Source organism: Vulpes vulpes, chromosome X (assembly GCF_048418805.1).
Source record: "Vulpes vulpes isolate BD-2025 chromosome X, VulVul3, whole genome shotgun sequence".
Classification (NCBI taxonomy): Eukaryota; Metazoa; Chordata; class Mammalia; order Carnivora; family Canidae; genus Vulpes; species Vulpes vulpes.
In genome coordinates, this window is record NC_132796.1 from 36,242,923 (window position 1) to 36,248,922 (window position 6,000).

The following is a 6,000-nucleotide window of genomic DNA, read 5'->3' on the forward strand; positions in this document are numbered from 1 at the left end:
TGGCTTTTAGTGCAGGCATGTAGAAGCCCTTCCCTGAGGGAGAGGGGGACAACTTTGCGGGTTTACTAACAGCCTGAGCTCCCCTTGGGAACAGGACGCACAGGACTTTCCCTGGCTCCTACCCCTTCCCTCTCCTACTTCTTTCTCTCATTCCCTAACAGGTTTCTCCTGGAAGTTCTTCCTTAATAAATCATTTGCTCATGAATCCTCTTATCAAGATCTACTTTGGCGAAACCCAAACTAAGACAGTGGTGTTTCTCCAAGTGACCATTGTGGGGCGTCTGGGTGGCTCAATGGGTTGAATGTCTGCCTTTGGCTCAGGTCATGATCCCGGGGAGCCCCGCGTTGGGCTCCCTGCTCCCTGCTACCTCTCCCTCTCCCTCTGCCTGCTGCTGCCCATGCTTGTGCACTCTCTCTCTCTGTCAAATAAAAAATAAACTATTTTAAAAATGGTGACACTTGCATCTGAATCACCTGAAAGTTTATGAAAATTGTTTAAAATGTTGACTTCCAGGCCCTACCCATGACTTACTGTATTTGGATGTCCTAAAGAATGTCATAGTGACCTATATTTTTATAAGCTCCCCAAGTGAGACTTAAACATCTAAAATTAAGTACCACTACTCTAACACCAGCCACCGAATAAGCTCTTTGAAAAAAAGGAGTCAGTGCTGACTTCATCACTAGGGTGGAGAAACCATAAGAAATGCAAAAGAAGGGATGCCTGGATGTCTCAGCGGTAGAGCATCTGCCTTCAGCTCAGGGTGAGATGGAGTCCCACATTGGGCTCCCTGCAGGGAGCCTGCTTCTCCCTCTGCCCATGTCTCTGCCAGTCTCTCTCTGTGTCTCTCATGAATAAATAAACAAAATATTTTTAAAAAAGAAATGCAAAAGAACACTTCAGGGAGCAGAAATGGATCTGCCTACAAATGTGTTTGCTTCTGTAAAACTCTGCTTACCTAAAGATTCATGTTACCCTTCTTCCATTAATATCAATGGGCAAGTCACTGGAAACTTTTGTTTGACAGTGGAAACAAGATTGTCTTTGGACACAGCACAGTGCTGCTATACACTGAACATGTTGTAGCTCAAAAGTTAGCTACTTAAGATCACAAGTATTCACTGGCATCTTGGAGACTCAACAGTTGTGTTGCTTGCTAATGCAGATTGCAATAGTCAGGGATTGCAACTTTTGGTTGCAAGTGACAGAAGACCCAAACCAGCTTAAACAATATGGAGAATCTATTGGCTCACACAATTGAAAAATCAAGACGTGTGGTAGCTTCATGTTAAGACTTGAACCAGGACTCAAATGATGCTATTTCTTCTAGTCTTTTTAAAATTTTTTTTTAATTTTTATTTATTTATGATAGTCACACAGAGAGAGAGAGAGAGGCAGAGACATAGGCAGAGGGAGAAGCAGGCTCCATGCACCGGGAGCCTGATGTGGGACTCGATCCCGGGTCTCGGGTCTCCAGGATCGCGCCCTGGGCCAAAGGCAAGCGCCAAACCACTGTGCCACCCAGGGATCCCTCTTCTAGTCTTTATCACTGTACATTCTATGGTACCGGTTTCATCCATAGGTTCCACAAAGTGGCCCCCAGAGCTTCAGGCTTTCCCCTTGAAAAAGCAGAATAGCTGCCACTGTTCCAGACTTCACCTCCTTATACATCAGCATCCAGGACAAGAGAAAAGGAGTGTGATCCAGTAGGTCCTGCCCATGTTCTAGGATTCACTGTCTCTCATTGGCCTGGTACTGAGGCACATGACCATCCCTGAACTACTGACTGTAGCCAGTGAGTGGGAGTCACTGAATAATTTAACCAATCAGGGTCCACTCTTGAGCTGGATATGGGAATCAATCTCTTGATTGAGAATAAAAATTAAAAAACCAGAAAAGGCTCTGAAGGAAAATCAGATACTTTGGGCAAGAGACGGGCAGAACAAGCAAATGTTGGGAAGGCTTCCTAGTTTTCCTAGTTACCTAAATATGGGCATTGGCTTTGTCTTAGTATGTCACTTCTTTCTCCATGTTCAGCTAGTCACCACATACTGCCAATTTTTCTTACAAAAATGTTTTTTTAGATTTTCTATTTCTTTTCCATTTCTTTAGTCTCTACCCCAATCCACTCTCCCATCAACCCGTATTTAGATATTGCCTCACTTCACTCACTAGGCTCCTGCCTCCAATGCCTTATCCAATCCTATTCACCATGGAGAGACCCACTTGAGGCCCATGAAGAAGGATCCTGAGCATCTAGAACACTGCCTGGTGTGTAGTAGGCATTCAAGAAGTATTTGTTGAATGATGAATAAATGAATGAATGTCTTCACAGCCCTTATCATTTCCTGGAATTCTCTTTGTGTATAGCCTTTCTTCTTCAACCTTTGAACCTAGAAATTGTCTAGAACATAGTAAGTACTTCATATGTATTTCTTAGCTAAATAAGTGACTATGTTTCTTGAGTTGGATTAGAGTCACTCATAATTAGAAGAGATTGAGGAGCCAACAGACTCAGTTAAAGTGGTTGGATTCTTGGGAAGAAAATGTATAATAGGGGGCGCCTGGGTGACTCAGTGATTGAACATCTGCCTTTGGCTCAGGTCGTGATCCCAGGGTCCCATGATTGAGTCCCACATTGAGCTCCCCACTGGGAGCCTGCTTCTCCCTCTGCCTATGTCTCTCCTCTCTCTCTCTCTCTGTCTCTCATGCATAAATAAATAAAATCTTAAAAGAAAATGAATAGTGGAAGAAACAAGATTTTTATACGGGAGGGGAGAGTCACCAGTATCAGAGCAGAAGACTTATCAAAGAGAACAGGGCATTGGATTTATTTCTGCTGAGAGCAGTTCTACTAGCTATCTTTTGTGTGGAAAATTAAGTTAAATCTCACACAGCATTTGGAATTTTCCCTTCTGTCTTCACTATGAGAGATTTCAAAGGTAAAGCAGGAAATTAAATTGCTGTCTCCTGAATTTCCTCTTCCGGGTTTCCTGGTGCTTTCTTTCCAGGTTCTACTGGAAGATTCTTTAGTTCTGCTAAACTATCATATTATGTGGTAAAAACACACAATCAGCTGCAAAATATCCAATGGGTGACTTCTATTGAGCCCAGCCCTGGCTAAGTTGCAAAGAGTCAAGTAAGTCACCCAAGCCTCAATGGAAAGGACTACAATTTACTATGCTAAGTTCACTGTGAAAAAGGTCAAGTGATTAATAAGTCACCAACATGAAATACAAGCCTATGGACACTGGTAGGTTTAATCATTTACTCTCCTCTGGGCACAGATGGTGGAGATCCTTTCTGGGGGTCTTTTCTGGCAGTACAAGTCTGCAAAACCCTCCAGGAGCTCTTTTTTTCTTACCATCCTTTTTCATAAATGATACTTTATTTTTATAAATGGAGACTCCTTTCCTGAAAAATCTTTTTTCTTATAGAGATAATCTATAGTGTCAGGATCTGCACTAATAAGATGCTTTCCATTTTGGTCAAGAGAAAAAAATCACTATTAGATTTTCCACAGGCTGTTTGTGGTAATTCTCAGATCTGATAGGAACTCCTCAATGATATTTTGCTGTAAGTATTCTAATCAAATATTTCCCATTCAAGCTTATTTACCCTTGTTATCTATTTAAAATTGTCTTGTAATGGAGACAATAGCTAAGAAAGTAATCTTTTAAAAGACAATAGCAAAATCAATCTAAGGGGAAGAGATAGAGATTTTAATGATCTGTAAAAAATAATGGAAGGACTATTTATTGAGGGCTTATTATAAATGCCAGACACTGCGCAAAGACATGACACATATTTCATTTAATCTGCATAACAACTTTATGAAGTGGATATTACTGCCCTCGTTTTACAGATGAGGAGACTGAGACTTTGAGGGAAGTTTAATGTCCCAACAATCACACAGCCAGAAGGAGATGGACCAATGTTGGAATGAGTCTGCTAGATTGCAAAGCCTGAATCACCGTGCACCCTGACACTGGCTTTCTTGTGTTCCTTAGAGGCAGTGCATTTTATTTTCATTTCTTTCATAGTAAGGCAAAGTATGCCTCAGGCAAAAGGTACAATGTGTTGAATAAAACAAGAATAACAGTTCCTGCTTATTGAAATGTAATTTGGTAGTAAGCACTGTGATTAGTGTCTTTCAAGCATTTATTTGCTTATTTAGTAAAACTTTATTGAGCCATTATTACACACAAGGCTCTGAGGAGACAATAGTGAGCAAAATCAACACGATTCTTACCCTCTCAGAGTTCATAAGTGAGTGAGGGGGGCAGACATGAATCAAGTACTCACACAAGCAAATGTGTAATTATTTCAATGGGGGTGCCAAGACTATTCAATGAGGAAAAGGCAGTCTTTACAACAAATGGTGTTTGGAAAACTGGACATGCACATGCAAAAGAATGAAGTTGGAACCTTACCTTATAGTATATTTAAAGATTAACTCAAGATCAACCAAAGACCTAAGCATAAGGCCTAAACTATAAAACTCTTAGACAAAAACATAGGGGAAAAGCTTTATGACGTTAGAGTTGGCAATGGTTTCTTGGATATGACACCAAAAGCATTAGCAACAAAAGTAAAAACATAAATAGAACACTATCAAAATGAAAAACTTCTGGGTATCAAAGGATACAATCAACAGAATGAAAAGGCAACATGTGAAATGGAAGCAAATGTTTACAATTCATGTATGTGATAAGAAGTTAAATTCCAGGATATAAGAAGAACTCCTACAACTCAACAAAAAACCCAAATAACCCAATTAAAAAATGAGCAAAGAACTTGAGTAGACATAGACTCCAAAGAAGACATATGAATGGTCAACAAGTGTATGAAAAGGTGTTCAACCTCATTCATCATTAGGGAAACACAAATCAAAACCACAAAGAAATATTATCTCACACTCATTAGTGTAGCTGCTGTCAGAAAAAAAATAAACAAACAAAAACAAAAAAGTGACCAGAAAATAACAAGCTTTGGTGAAGATGTAGGGAAACTGGAACCCTTGTGCACCACTGCTGTGAATGTAAAATGATGTACTTGCTATGAAAAACAGAATGGCAGCTCCTCAAAAAATTAAAAATAGAGCTACCACACAATCAGCAATACCAGTTCTGGTTATCTATCTAAAAGAATTGAAACCAAGTTCTCGAAAAGATTTGTACATCCCTGATTATAGCAGCACTATTCACAATAGCCAAAAGGTGGAATCAACCCAAACGTCCATCCATAGAAAAATGGATAAACAAAATGTGGTGTATACATACAACTGGATGCTATTCAGCCTTAAAAAGGAAGGAGATTGTGATACATGCTATAACATGGGTGAACCTTGAGAACATCATACTAAATGAAATAAGTGAGTGTAAAAGACAACTACAGTATGATTTCACAAATATGAAATATGAAGAGTAAACTCATAGAAACAGAAAGTAGAATGGTCGTTACCAGTGGCTGAGGGGAAGAGAGAAGTGGGGGTTATTATTTAAGGGTGTAGAGTTTCAGTTTTGCAAGAGGAAAAAGTTCTGAAGATCTATTGCACAACAATGGGAATATACTTAACGCTGTACACTTAAAGATGATTAAGATGGTAAATTTCATGCTATATGTATTTCATCTTAATTCTACCTTTAAAAATGATTTTATTTATTTATAGTATATTTTTATTGGAGTTAGATTTGCCAACATATAGTGTAGCACCCAGGGCTCATCCCGATTTTAAATGTACAATTTAAACATGTATCTCTAATCTTTTTTTTAAGATTTTATTTTTTATTTGTTCATGAGAGACACAGAGAGAGAGACAGAGACACAGGCAGAGGGAGAAGCAGGCTCCATGCAGGGAGCCCAACGTGGGACTGGATCCTGGGTCTCCAGGATCAGGCTCTGGGCTGAAGGCGGCGCTAAACCGCTGAGCCACCCCGGCTGCCCACGTATCTCTAATCTTAACAACTCTATGAGAGAGCTTTTTATTGTACTCACTT